The sequence below is a fragment of the Zingiber officinale genome, chromosome 3B (assembly GCF_018446385.1).
Source record: "Zingiber officinale cultivar Zhangliang chromosome 3B, Zo_v1.1, whole genome shotgun sequence".
NCBI classification, from domain to species: Eukaryota; Viridiplantae; Streptophyta; class Magnoliopsida; order Zingiberales; family Zingiberaceae; genus Zingiber; species Zingiber officinale.
The window spans coordinates 78,961,740-78,977,455 of NC_055991.1; the positions used below are offsets into that span (position 1 = coordinate 78,961,740).

At 34.0% G+C, this 15,716-nt stretch overlaps 1 protein-coding gene across 1 annotated transcript in view; it reads left to right on the plus strand.

Moving 5' to 3' along the window:
* The window catches only part of LOC122056615, an 88,041-nt gene extending 85,215 nt beyond the window's left edge, over nucleotides 1–2,826 (plus strand). The window contains exons 32-35 of the mRNA XM_042618657.1: nucleotides 1,517–1,638; nucleotides 1,736–1,847; nucleotides 2,244–2,427; nucleotides 2,737–2,826. The gene's annotated coding sequence lies outside the window, so the exon portion shown is untranslated. The remainder of the gene's footprint in view (nucleotides 1–1,516; nucleotides 1,639–1,735; nucleotides 1,848–2,243; nucleotides 2,428–2,736) is intronic.
* The last annotated feature ends 12,890 nt before the right edge of the window (nucleotides 2,827–15,716 follow it).

Below are 15,716 nucleotides of genomic sequence, written 5' to 3' on the forward strand. Positions count from 1 at the left end.
GCAATTAGGAGGCACTATATCACTAATTAATTGTTGAAGTCTAAGTGCCAACACTTTAGAGATGACTTTAATAATACATTTTCTATTGCAATTGGGTATGATTTCACTCCACACTTTCTGTAAGTTTAGTAAGTCCATGAATAGTAGCTTCAGTCTCAGCATGAGTGAACGACTCAACCAATGAAAAAAAGAAACATTTTTATGATATTTCAATCTCCTGTATGTAAAACAACTAAGGGATTAAATTGTCTTTATATAATTCTTTTAAAATGATTTGTAGAACCATCAAGTATATACCTTTGATCAGTTTCCATTAGATCTTCAATTTGTAATTAGGTAATAGAGGGTTTAATATTATTACTATGAGCTATACAATGAAGATATGAAGCATTTTCACCAACTTCCCAAGTGCACTTATCAAATCTCCATCTGATTGTAGTTGCCTAGTTTAGCCCATATGATCATTTTAAGTCAACATTGATTTGATAAGTGTTTCATTCAAAGAATTGACCATATCTGTTAGCTATTTTATCAGATTCCTTTGAGGGGTACCCCTCATCAAGTCACCTATTAAGCTGAGAGAAACCTATATCCACTGATATTATCTTTCCAAGTAAGCTATCCTTTGTATTGGATTTAAATTTCTAAAAATTTTAATTTTCGTTAAAGTATATCATAGTTCCTCGTATAGCAATATTCTAGTGTTTAGTTACTACATTTCTTTTTATTTCAATTTCCTTATTGATGCAACTATGCGAAGTATTTCACAACCTACTTGTCAAAAGCCTTCTCTTCCAAGTATAATCAGACAGTTAGTTTAATGGTTCAGACTTTGGAATTTGGAAGAAATGTGTCATGAAATTTATAGTGAAAAAACCCCGTCATTTTCATGAAAGCTTGTATGCTCATTGCTTTAAATACTATGTTAGATTTAGATAACAAAAGATGCTAATCTGGAAAGTTTACAATAGTTTGAATATTTCTATTCTTTGTTCACAAGTTTTGTGCTTTGACACCATTATGTTGTTTATATCATCTTGCAATTCTCATATAATTTTGGTACTCTTTGGCAAGCATTTATTATGGTTCACATAATTAGCTTTGATGGTTTTAGCATCAACTCTTGTTATGCAGGTTGTTTGACCTCTTAATCAAGTCCTTTGTTCTATTGCTGGTCAAGATATTGTTCACATGAATGACAATGATAATGTTAACTCCGACGATTTTAAAAACACTATACTATTGATGAGTTTGAGTTTTAGAACCTGGGAAATCTAGAGGACAATGGGAAACTAGGGCTACAATTCTGATGCAAACCTCTAAAAATGCTCTTACTGTTAGAGTGGTCACAGTATTTGCAAGTTGAACAAGAAATCAGAGAATTTTTGGCAGTTTATTTAACTAGACATGTTCTAGAATAAGTTTCGTCCTAACATCATTCATCCTAAGATTTTTAGTCTGGTTTCTTTTTATTAAAGTAAATTTCTTGTTAACAATTTTGGTATTGTCTCTGCAGAACACAACAACAAAGGAAAATGAAACCCTTTTAGCCATCATAACAGCTTATGTACAGGGCGAGGATGTTACTATACACTTTTGTTAACAATGTTGACAGTTTTCAGAATGTGGAATTATTAAGTAAAATAGAAAGTCAATTTTCATTAACAAAATAAAGCTTTACTTTCTGAAATTGGTGTAATTTTTTTTTTAGTTTTACTGTTTTTTTGTCTGACAGATTTTCGAGGTTTACTTGAAAGAGTTAAAGGGTGTTGTGTCTGCCATAGCTTCTCTCCAAGGTCATTTGTTGGTTTCATCTGGCCCTAAGATCTCCTTGCACAAATGGACAGGTACTGAGTTGAATGTTATCGCTTTCTATGATGCTCCTCTTTATGTAATGGAATAGAAAACATTGTAAGTATGCTTTCTTTTAAGACTTGAACCTAACTATATCAGAAAGCTCGTAGGCATTTGTTTCTGTTCCAAAATTTTGGTACAAAATTGCTTGAGTCATATAAACTTTATATTTAGTATTCTGTCTTCAGTTTTCTGTACCTCTATCATTTAAGTTGGGTTATTGTTATTTATGATTATTACAATGTCTATCTGCTATCATTATTCCTCGAATTATGACCCATTTTTGAAGAACTGATTAAAACTCGCAGGATTCATCTCCCTTTTAATTTTTATTGCATGGGCTATAGAAATGTGATCATTGTGATTCATGAAAAATATGAATTTTGCAGGTCAAAAATTTTATCTAGTGGGAGATATTCACAAAAAGCATCTATTTTTAAATTGGAAAGAGCAGGGTGCTCAGTTGAGCTTATTAGCCAAGGATTTGCTTCTCTTGATTGTTATGCAACTGAGTTTCTGATAGATGGAAGTACATTGAGCCTTGTAGTTTCAGATGATAAAAAAAATATTCAGGTAAGGTGCTCGCTCAACTAGTGCTAGTAGTATGTTGGATATTATATTAACATTGTTAACTAACTAGGTACTTCCCTTTTTCCATAGCTTTTTTGTTTGTAATGCAACATAAGTGCAATTTGAACATGTATATGATAATTTCCTAATTAAATTTTTTACTATTCTGCTAGTCAGACATACTTACGAGCGTGTTCACTGGTATATGACTCCTATCAAAGACATCTATGATGCATGTGTTTGTTGTATATTTTTCACAGAACTTGTAGTCAAGCACCTGAGCTTGTTCAATGCTTTAATATTCTGTTGCAGATATTCTATAATGCTCCAATAACATTAGGGTTGGAAAGGGCAGAAGCTTTTGTCTAGAGTTGAATTTCATGCTGGGGCCCATGTGACAAATTCTTCAAGCTGTAGATGCTCTCCATCTCTTCTGATCAAACCAATATAACTCCTGGTTATGACAAGACCAACTGGTTCACCCTTCTATTCAGTACACTAGATGTGAGCATTGGTTGTATTGCACCATTGGATGAACCATTCTGCAGACTTCAAACCCTGCAAAAAAAAAACTAGTAGATGTTCCCCATACATGTGGCCTGAATCCAAAATCATTTCAGTAGTTCCATTCAAATGGAAAGGCACATCGTCCTATAATATGGTTGATTGTGAGCTTCTTTCCTAGTAAGGATTCTTTTCTTCATGCTTATGATGAGAATAACTGGTAAATTAGTTTCAAAGATGTTAGGTAACTATGGCTACTTTTTATATCAAAATTAGTGCTGCTCAAAGTTCCTTTTTCCTGTGTTTTGATGATGGCTTGTTAATCTATAATTTTTCAGGTATAGATTTATTTGATTGATGTATAGATAATATTTTCTTTCAGATCAGATTTCTATTCAAGTAACGTACATGATTAGGGTTGACAAAAATCTCTTGAAACATGTGGGAAAGCAATTTTGTTACCCAATTATTCTTATCAAATTAAGTTTTAAGAGTAAATGCTATTTATTACCCATGAGAAAGCAATTGCAGTGTATAATATATACAAGGAAATAACATTTTGATGAGCCTTATTTAGCAACACAGCTTGAAGATTGGGAAATAGGATTAGGAAGGAGTTTGTGTTGTTTCTGATTGGGTAGTGTTGAGTGCCCGAGTTACATGCCATGTTCTATAGGCAGCAAACTGTTCCTTATAGAAATGAGTGGATAAAATTGTTGATTTGGAGCTGCAAATTAGCCATAGATTTGGTTTGGTGTGATTCTTACTTGCCATTCTAAATGTTGTACAATCTTTTCCCATTTCTAGGTACGAAATGCTGCCACTAGACAAATGGATTGTCACGACTCGTTCACAAATTCTTTTAAATTTAAGTGATCTTTCACTTGGCACAAGTTTCTTGTGATTGAATGTGCATTTTAAATTATTGAGAACTTCTCTTGCATCAATCTAATGTAATGAACTAACTTTTCCCATGGGATACTTTGCCCAGTGACATGCTAAAAGGAGGACAACTTAGTATTCTAACTGATCAAGTGTAATTTGACAACGGGCCCCAGTGATCAAGAATGTTTTATTGTGGACCACTACTATCAGACCCAATACTTTTGAGTATACTGCCAGGGTAATATGCTAAAATGCTATTGCCATGTGTGTAAGCCTGAGTAAGGTGCATTTTCTTTGGATAGAAATACTTATCAAATACATTTATTTGTTTAGGATAAGTCAGTTGATATTCGCTAGGGTGTCGAGTCATGTATTGTTGAAGTTCTTAGAGTCTATGGACACAAGGCATTATGTGAACCTTTTTAAAAACATTTGTTCTAATTTTCTTGATGACATGGAATATCACCACATTTTCCCTTCTAATTTTGCATACTACCAAATGTATGAAGGATGTGAAGGGACGTACTTTGACAATTGTACTTGAGTGTAAGCCATCTAGAGTGATTGAAGGTATTTTTCCAGACTTCATATCTCTTAAAAACCCAACCTCAACTCTATTTGATTTCTATCCTACTTTGTTGCCTTCAGAATTTTCAGATTCTACAAGAGTGATTGTGTTGGTGATTCGACTTCTAAGTCTACTAGAAGAATGGAAAGCTAGTATCAAATGTTGGCAATGAGTGTAGACCTAGCTATAAGATGACTTCAATGGTGTGCTCTTCTCTCTAGTTGTAAGATAACTTTAAAGCAAACTATGCTTACTTTTGATATTATTTGAAATCTATCCTACTTTGTTGCCTTAAGAATTTTCAAATTCTACAGGAGTGATTGCTCTAGTGGTCCGACTTCCAAGTCTACCATGAAGAGTGGAAAGCTAGTATCAAATGTTGGCAATGAGTGTAGACCTGGTAGTAAGATGACATCAATGGTGTGATTTTCTCCCTAGTTGTAACATAACTTTAAAGTAGACAATGCTTACTTTTGATATTATTGTTTTGCTAAGGAAATGTTCCGACAAGGACTTTCAAACCTGACCCCTTTTGTTCTATACAAGATGTTGTCCGGTCACAACCTTTATTTAACATTAGAGACTCCAATAAAGTTTAATAAGGGAAAATTATTTATATTTGTGCTAATAATTCTAACATGTATTCATTGCTTAAAATTTTCTTTCTGAATACTTTGCAGGAAGATAGGGAGAAACTTATTCCTCGAAGATTTAAATTTGAGGAGGTAGGAGCTGGAGGTTTGTTTCTCAAAAGATCTGAAGTTATTTTTATTTATTCTTTTGACATTGGAGCTTGCATAAGACCACCCTAGTGATGGAAGAAAATGTTTGATAAGAAATTCCTATTGACATTGGATATATTTATATATTATAAGCTAAAAAACTTGAAGAAGTAATTAAAATTGTAATATGACATTGTGATCTACTTTAGTTCTTTGACCTCTTAAACAAGAGTAAATCCATCCATATCTTTGCAGCACTCTTAAAGGGGAGCCTTGGCGCAATGGTGAAGTTGCTATCGTGTGACCTAGAGGTCATGGGTTTGAGTCTCGTAAATAGCCTCTTGCAAAGCAAGGTAAGGCTGCATACAATAGGCACTTCCTCGGGACCCCTTATTTGGAGGAGCTTTGTGCACTGGGTTGCCCTTACTATCTTTGCAATACTCTTCCTTTCCTTATTTCCTTCCTCACCACAAGTAGACATGTTCTTAGCGAAGAAGAGGAAAGGAATGATTTGTGGGTTTTATAAATGTTTGCTTAGAGAAAATGGCAAAAATGACTAGTAGCCAGTACCCAGTGGTGTCTAGCTATTGGATCATAGTACTGTTATAACTAGGGGTGTAAACGAATCGAATCGAGCTGAATATGCAGAAAAATTTAAGACTCGAATTAAGCTCGAAATAGGTATCAAGCTCGATTCAAAGCTCGAAAAATTCAAAATGTTTGGTTCGAGTTCAGTTCGAATTAGGGCTCGGGTTCGAGTTCAACTCAAAATATTCGAACATGTTTGCGAACTAGTCGAATAATTGCTCGAAAATAGGTTCGAAAGGCTTGAAATTTATTTATTTAATATATATTCAACTTATATTAATAAATATTAAGGCTTGCGAGCGGCTCGAACAATATAATTTGGGCTTGTGTTCGGCTCGAAAAAAAGTTCAAACATGTTCAAGTTCGGTTTGAATTCAATAAATTCGAATACGAATCGAATATTTTTCGAGCCGGCTCGAAAAGCTCGTGAGCCGGCTTGATTCGTTTGCAGCCCTAGTTATAAACACAAAATTTCACCTATCTAACTCTGCATGTGCCATTATTCTGGATAAGTATATCTCACTACAAGTACAATGTCCTATTTTTCTTCTCATCCATCTATAATTTACTTATTTTCATTTTCATTTTTTATTGTTTGATATTGTTCTTACAACGTTTATCTATCAATTGATTCGTCATTTAATTCAATACTTCATTGTTCATAAGATGGAAAATTTGTTGAGCAGAAAATAGATGAAACTACTGTAAACAATGTCTTGGAGAAGTCTCTTTAGAACTTATACCAAGTGGTACAAGTATTTGCCCTTCAACCAGTATGGAAGGAGTATGCACTTTTTTGTGTGACTATCTTCTTGCTATTATGTTATATATTTTCCTTTATTAAGTTTTTTTTACTAATTTTTTGTTGAATTTTCTATGGCATGGATAACCTTAGCAAGGAAAAGAAGTTGTACGTTAGTTTATTTCTTTATATGGGGAAAAGCTGCCAACATTAGGTTCCTTCTAGAGTGTGTTACATATTTCATTGTGTAGGTTGATTCAATCAATTACAAGTTATTCTTGTAAGAAATACAACTTCACTAGAAACAAAATCATTGTGTTGTCATGCTCAACTGGTCTCTACCAACTTAGTTTTAAGTATGTCTATAATTCTTCTATGTTCATGTTGGATGCATTAGGTTTTCATATTCATTGTGTTGATTGCATGGATCTTTTCACTATTAAGCAAACTAAGGGTCCTATATTCCTTTTGTGAAAGTTGTCTCTTTATTTATTCTAGACTAAAATAAGTGAATAATCACTTATTCAAATTAATTGACACTTCTCATCTTGTTCACATATCTTTGTCAAATTGGATATGCCCCCATTCATTAAGGCTACTTATGCATGACGGGTGTTGCACTAGTAATTTCATAGGTGACTCACAAAACAATAATCATTCATAATATCATGATATACTCTGATTAGTGTAACCATCATGTTGTGCTTGTGTTCTTTTTTGAGAGAGTATTTCTTATGTTGTTAAGGTGGAAGTGTGGCCTTTTCTAGCAAAGTATTTTTTTTATAATGAATATGTGTCTTCTGTAAGTTATTTTGTTATCTTTGGCCAATCTTTAAATGCAACTTTTTCTTATGCAAAGAACATATGCCCTATTAGATTTGTAATGTTTTTTAATTGAAGTACTTACATTAGAGTTTCTGGAAACTGTGTTCATGATCTTGGTTTAGGTTAACAATGAATATTTTGTTTCAGTATCATTATGCTTTTGTTGCCTTTTCTTGTTGCTAATCTGACATTACAATTCTTTCCCCATATGCAGGCTCACAAGGAAAATGTTATTTGTCCTAACAAACACCGGTTAGATTTTGAAAAATTTTATAAGAATCGTCTTCTATATATTGGTGGTCAAATGCCTTGAAAATGGTGTCTTTAGATCAGATATTCATGTCCTAGCATATTTTATTTCTTTCCTTTTGTTGCAAGTTTCAAATTCTTCACTATAGGGATCATCTTTGGTAGTTAAGTATTATTGATGAGACTCCGTTTATATATGAGAATGCATTAACTTTCTTATTTTTTATGAATTTTGATATCCAGTAGATCAGTGCTCCTTTTTGTAAAGTATGCTTTGAGTAGCATTTATTATTCTCATTATGATGATATGTTAGTTTATGTAGTTTGATTGCTCTTTATGTGGGCGTGATATAAACTTTTGGATCTCAATCTCCACTTGTTATAAACTTTCTTTCTCATCTATAGCTAGTATGTTTCAATTGTTTATCATTTAAATTATATTCAGTGTGCCAGATTTATTAAACCTAGATTTATGCTTAAATGACCTAAGTGGTCTCCAGGTATCCTTCATTGTTTATCTCAAATCTGTTTTTGTCTTCTCGATTTGACTCCTTATGTCGATGGTTGTCAATCTAAACCCTAGGATTAGGATCTGGTTACGGGCCTTATGATTGATTGGTATTTGAAATGAAATCATCTTAGGCACCGGTTTAGGGTTTCGATCTTTTATGGAATTTAGTGGATCTAAGTACTGTTGGATTGTAGAAGTCGCTAGAGGGGGGATAGCGATCGAAAATTCGAAGCGAGCATGCAGCGGAAAAATAAAAATCACAATGCTAACACGAACCAGTTTTACTTGGTTTGGAGCCTTCGTTGACTCCTACTACAAGGCCCGCACTCGTCGAGTGCTTTCGTTGGGCAATTCACTAGCAGTTCGAAAATTGATTACAAAGTTAAGTACAGGAATAAAGATGAAATACCGACAACAGAAAAACAATAAGCTCGAATCGTAGGTTGTCGGAGCAGCGTCGCAGCGTTGCAGGAGCAGTGCGCAATGGAGCAGTCGTAGGAAGAAGTTGTTATTCACAACTCTGGAGGAGGCCTTCTTTTATAGAGGTGCTCCGAGCGCCCAGATTCCTTCTGAGCACTCAGACCGTGACGTAGACCCGGCCAATCAACGCGCTCCATATCTGCAACGAGATAAGTTTTGCCTTCCAGGCGTCCGGACCAGTTCCGAGCGCCCGGACCAACTCCGGGCGTCCGGACCAGTTCCGAGCGCCCGGACCACCATTTTCCAGAAATTCCTTTTCCTGAAAGAAAATGTTAGTCCGAGGCAAAATAAAGATTAAACTACCCTGCAAAACAAAAGTTAGCACAAATATAGTAAAATAGAGTAATAATTAGATTTCGTCTCACCGAGACCGGAATCTAGTCACAATCTTAACTTAGATTCCCGAAATGGTTCTAAGTTGGATCGACGCCTAAGTTCCCTAACTGGGAATGTGTCCTCACCAAGTCACTCCCCTCCAGTGACTTACCTTAACTTACCTGCCAGACATCAGCTCAGCCCGTCGACCTCTCTGGACTTCGTATCAGCTATCAGGTCAACCCGTCGACCTAGCTGGACTTCATGTCAGACATCCAGTCAGCCCGTCAACCTGTCTGGACTTCGTGCCAGCTATCCGGTCGGCCCGTCGACTTGTTTGGACTTCATGCCAACTATCTGGTCGGCCCATCGACCTAGCTGGGCTTCTCTTGCACACTTCGTCAAGGTGTTAGATCACAACGAAACTAACTTAACCTACTTTATCATTTATCACAACCTGAGTTAGACCGTCAGTGCTAACCGCACCAACAAGTACTTCTTGGAGGAGGATATTGACAATGAGTTTGATTAGGGAGTTCAGTTTTTTGTTGGTTGTATAAGTTATAAAGTTTGGACATCTTGTGTGATGGATGCATATGCTTATGATTCCCAACACTATTCCCCTACTATTATTGTTTTCCAATTCGAGGTCAACCTTTGCATTTAAGTTAACATTGATCGAGATGGAGCTTTTGGTGTCACGTTCCTGATGTAAATCTGTGAAGTTGTTTGTATAATTGAGAATGCAATTTCAGTAGTAAGCTCAATCTTTAGCTCACTTTTCTACGAGGGAAGGAAACAACTAAGAAAATAAAAATAAAATCTAGGAACACATTAGTAAATTTTTTTTCTAGCTTTTGTTCCCTTCTTGTGAAGGAAAGAAATAGAGTGCCCCTTTGTTCCATTTCATGAAGGGAATCAATGAGGGAGAGCAACCAAAGTTTCAAAATTTATTTGTTAAAAAATATAAATCAAATATAGAATTGGGAGCGAAACAATCCTGATTCTTTTTTGGATGGATTGTGTCCATTGCATGTGAATAGTTCATGTTTATCCAAATTAACTGGAAGAAAATTTGGGTTGAACTGGATAAAGAATTTCATATTCCTTACTTCCTGTCTTCTATTTCTGCCAAAGAAAACATTGGCAAAGGGTTAACGGATAAATCCTTCTGCCAATTACTTATTTTCCTTTTTGTTTCCTACACTCATGAGAGACACAACCTTGGGGCCTTAATTTTGCAAGGAAAGCTTATTACTAAGATATTTTTGTCCATTCTATTCTTTTTTTTATTTCTAATAGATGGAAAAAACACACACGATCTTCTTCACCAGTTGAGTATAAATTAGGCAATATAAAACAACATAAATAATTATTGAGAAAGATTAACAGTGGAGGTTTCGAAATCATATACACAATATGTGGTAGAGCCACCACATAAAGCATATCCAGTATGGTTATAGCGCCTTCATTTACTGCCCATACCTTAACACCATTGTATAGATAATAATGCCAAATAGCATGTCAAAAAGTACGACTATATGAGTTTTTTTAATTACTATATAGTATATAAAATAAGTAAATCAAATCCATATATGCAAACAAATATAATGTCTAATCACTTAACAATTAAATTAATTATCCTAACCAATGTGGGCATAGATAATATATATAACACTAGATACATAATACATAACAATTAATGCTAATCAATTGGCAAATCCATAAAAGATATGTAGATGAATTCCTAAAAATAGACATGCCATTAGATTTTATTTTGCAATTTTATTGAATCAATCTGCAGTAATTTGGATATGTTGAAATGGGAGAAAAATTATTGAGATAATATTAATATGCTCAGATATGACATCCTAAATAAGTCAGCGTTGTAGCTAAACCATAATGGTTGGGTCTAACATAACTTGATAATAATCAATCATTTGGACTTTGACAAGCTTTGTTGCATAATCCTTATGTCGCCATAAGTAGATACAGTATAGGTCATCCCCTCACTAGATAAGATTATGACTCTATACATAGACTTTTATAATATTTGTAACAGTAAACGTATTGTTTAGGTGCATTCATGCCCAGATACATCTATAGAAGGGTGTTTCTGACAATTAACATTACTACTTCTTCTGACATGATTATTGTATCCAAATCTCTGATGATTTTTCTTGTAATATTTTGTTGCCCAGGTTACACACAGTTTCCTCTTCCAACAGATATATTCGATACATGGCGCAAATGTGCTTTTGGTTAAGTTACTTTTAAGTTCCAAGCATTTTTTTTTATAAGTAAAAAAATATATATCAAAGCAAGACCAAGGTACAATACCCAAAAATTAGTAGTGACTCATCTTTGACATAATGTTAGATAAAAAATACTCCCAAACTCCAACAATCATGAATTTGTGCATTTTTAAAAAATTTCTCACTCTTTGACTATCCCTCATCAAAGATGCAATTGTTCCTAGATCTCCATGCAAAGTGTATCATAGCCGACATCAGAAGGTGTCTGGCTTTAGTCAAAGAGACGACCTCCTTTGAAGACATGCCTAAAGACTTAGAGCATCCACATGCAACATTTGGGTTACTCAAGATTATCGTAGCATCAAGGATGTCGGTGGGCTGCCATGGCAAAATTTGGGTTATGTGGCAAAATTTTGATGTTGCATTTAAATTTATCAATTTAATTTAATTTTGAGTAACAGAGTGTGATTGCATCAATTTGGTATCAATGCCAATCTTATTTGCCTAGTTTTGCTCAATAAAGTCAAATAGTCTAAACCGTTCAACATGTCGTTTGGATAAATTATAGAAACTTAATATAGGTAATCTATTCTATATAATTGTATTAATAATGTCAATGAGTGTGTACATTATAGACCCCTTGACATGCCACAAAACTTATTAAGATAAATTGAAATAATATTTATTATTTTTTTTGTAGCTTTTAACATCAACATTGTACTGTTGCAGGTAGAACATAAAATCCAAAATTTGGCATATAGTTGTGTTCTATTCTTTTTTTTTTTTTTTCTCCTTCATCGTACCACTCCAATTCTCCATTAGTGTTGTAGGTTGAAACATCAACACAATACTGAAATATTATGGTTCTAGCGAAAGTCTGAAACTCTCGACACAGCTATTGATTAGATTGACTTGAAGTAGTCCTTGGGCATCATATAGTATAGCCAAGATGGAGGATATATACGATTAAAAAATTTGTGTTTTGGCTGCCAAATATTGTCTAGATCTTCATTTACATAATTGTACTCTCTCTTAAATTGCAATTGCATAGTAATATGAGGTAAATGAATACTTCTATTTACTTCATCTGTTTAGCTTTGCTTGAAGTTTTTAGATTCATTAAAACTGACAAAAGTTTATTTTAATAAGCCAAAATTGAATTCTTGATTTGAATGAAACTGTACCTTTTCTTCTTATATGCATTTGCATCATTATTCCTACCCAGTTTTGTTGCCTATTCTAAAATTTCTTTTTTAAAAAAATTTTATTTACTCACATTTTATTGGATTCTTTTTTTTTTCTAAATCATTAGTTTCAATGATAAAATAAGTGATGCAGTTTTAGGTGGATCACCATTTGATCATCCACTTCAGCAAGGGTTTGTTATTGGTTTATCATTGGAAGTAACTCTTGCTTAACTTGCATTTCCTTCTCAATTTATTATTTTTACATTGTTGTTTTATAGCTATAACTATAACTATGCCAGTTCCAGTGCTAGTGTTGGTATCATGCTAGCCAAGTTCGTCCATTCAAATTGGTTAACTTATTCTAGAACTGATGCTAGGTGCTTCAAAACTGATTTTGATACATGAACATTCCTTAGTAGGATTGTCCTCAATTTGAAATACTAGTCCATTGGACATCAAGCTCACAAACTTGCTAACTTTGGTATCGTTAACAAAGGAAGTTTAACAAAGTAGCCACCTAATGAGGCTCTTGAATTTTCTTCTAGTCAACATGAAATGGGGTAATCCCCTCATTTGTCTTAGTTAGCATGAACTAACTAATTGAAATTTCACTTCATTAGGAAAGAAAAAGGACAGCCTAATGCACGAAGCTCCCGCCAATGTGAGGTATTGGCAGTCTCAGGGAAGGATGTATTGTACGTAGTCTTATCTTGCGTTGCTAGAGGTTGTTTTAGCGACTTGAACCCATGACCTCTTGGTCATATTGCAATAACTTCATTAGGAAATAGTTCGGTAAAATAACATTTTAATCACCTATTCTCCTTGCATAGTATAATCCCTAAATCTGCAATAGTTTGTTTGAATTTATTGAGAAAAATAGTATTTCAATGAATTGGAACCTCAAAAACCCAATTAGCATTGACTACCATGACAGTATTGACTTTAATCAACTTGAAGAACCCATTTGGACTATTACCTATTCTTAGCTAGATATCAAAGATATGTTAGTTGTAGAAACAATATATTTTTGAGTTTTCACTTTACCTTAATTAGTAAATACTAAATACTACTATTGTTTTGTACCTTTGAACTTTGGTACAAAGTAACGAATGTATCAGTAGGTGTTGTTTGAGAAGTTCAATTGAAGAGTAATATCACAAGGTTAATCCATGAAAAAATGTTAATTATAAACTATATGGATAGTTTCTATCTTGAAACCTCCATTTATTTTTTGCCTTAAGCATATACATGTTGTACAAATATGATATTATTTTTTTCCCTTTTAAACCTAATGGATGTGACCATGGTGACAAATCTATCTCGGATGATATGCTGTCATCTTCTACAGATCACATAGTTTCCTTCTTTATTTATTGATATCGTATGTGTTTGAAATCTCACTTTTAGTAGGCTTCCTTGTTCCTTCCAACCTTTTATTGCTTGAGGTTGATACTTGGGTAGGACTAACTTGGGAACTATGCAATGCAATAAATAATAGGATGAGAAGGATAATGCCAAACTTGAAGGGTAGCCTAGATGCTGACATCCTTGTATTTCTATGTGAAGGGACTCCTTGTTTTCTTCTAAGGTTTTTTTATGGTTCATGTTTTGTTCCAAGGTTGCATCCTTTAAAGAGTTGTCACTGGTTCTGATATCCTGTTTCTTAAGAAATGACAAAGGTTTATCAAGGTACACAGTAGACCCACCATGGCCTATAACAACAAACTATTATTTATATAACAATTAACCTCATAGATCCTGTAACTTATACTATACCAACAACCTTTTCTCAATTAGGTTGTAAGTAATTCTAAAAAAAAAACTACTAGATTTTTGAAGTAGCCTAGTGCAGGACTTTGTTTTACCAAGTAACTACTGAAAATAATATTGCAAGGAGGTTTACCTTAACTTTAAATGCTAAGGATAGAAAACAAGTCTCAGATTTCAAGATAAATCTAAGGCTCTATAAATAATTTGATGAAATCAACTTTTGCTCTGACTATTATGTTTATAATACTCATGACTTGTAATTACTAAGTTACTTTTATATTTTTGTAAGTATTTGATCCAACTAATGATGTTGCTTTATTTTTGAAGGTTGGATTAGCTGCTATCCTAAAGGGCTTTGTCCTAACATGTCAAGATGGAACAACATAGCTCTCTATGTCCTTGCACTAAGTATAGTAACATGATATGTTAACTTTATGTTCTATAATGTGCTAAATTCCTGATTAAATAGTTTTTTTTATAAATGTTTTCAGTTTCAAGCATAGTTTTAAGCATGGCCAGTATCAATGTTTGTACAGAGTAGTATGGCTGTAAGTATAATGCACTTGCTGAGCATTATGTCTTATGTCCAAGTCTGATTGATTCGGTACATGACTAGAGTATTCCAATTGAAGCAATTAATTAAATGTTGTTTGGGGTTTTATTTTTATTTTTGTCTTTTATGTTGTTTTGTTTTCTTAGGACATGCTTTCTTCTTTTTGTCTTGTGTCTTACTCTCTCTAATTTTTGTGTATCTACCTCCTCTTCCATCTTTTATTCCTTTGGTGTTGAATTGGCATAACTACCAATTTAGTGTCAGTACATACTGTATCAACCTAACACCAACCTTTATCTAGCATGAAATGATACTTTGAACATATGCTTTGATCTTGAAAATTTAAACTGCCTTCTTTGGTGCAACAGTGCTCCAGATTTACAATGACAACATGTACATTTCGCATGAACTAATATCATCTCATTATATGGTTGATACAAAAGGATACATGGTTCTATACAATGTACCATGGTCATATACATGGTTCCACATTACGTTTATAACATTTTCTTTCCTGATATTTCTGGTCTCACATTGATCATATATGTACTATCCATCTGCAAAGAATCTTGTAATGTGAAAATAGTTTCAATAATGTTTTTCTGCCCCAAGTGAAGATTGCCACAAAATTTTGACTAAATGCTCACCAACCTTTATTGCAACACTCCAGTTTGCATCTAATACCGCTTAAATATTGTAGTTTTCTGATGCTTGAGGATAATGGATTCATCATGGTCTAAGGTAGAAATTGCTCGGGTTCTTCAGGAAGGGGAAAGAAAAGCTATTTTTGTGAGAAGGAAGTGTTGATCGAATGATACTTTGAGAGGGGAGGGAGATGATTGTTGGAAGATGGTGGTAAAGGGCAGGGATGCGCCTTTCATAGAGAAGGGTAGTAATGCGCCTTTCATAGATAAGGGGCAGTGTTGGGTGGTGGTGGGTGGCAACTTGGTGATAGCCGTAATAGCCGTTGTGGGCAGCGCCCACATTGTGGCTCAAGGAAGGGAAGGCGGAGACAACCCTCCCATGCCTCCTTTTTATTTATATGTTATATGTATTATAATAGTCTGGATTATGGTTGATCACTGAAAATAACATAGTAATATAGCAGTTGATACAGTAGATTTGCTCTAGGTTTAAA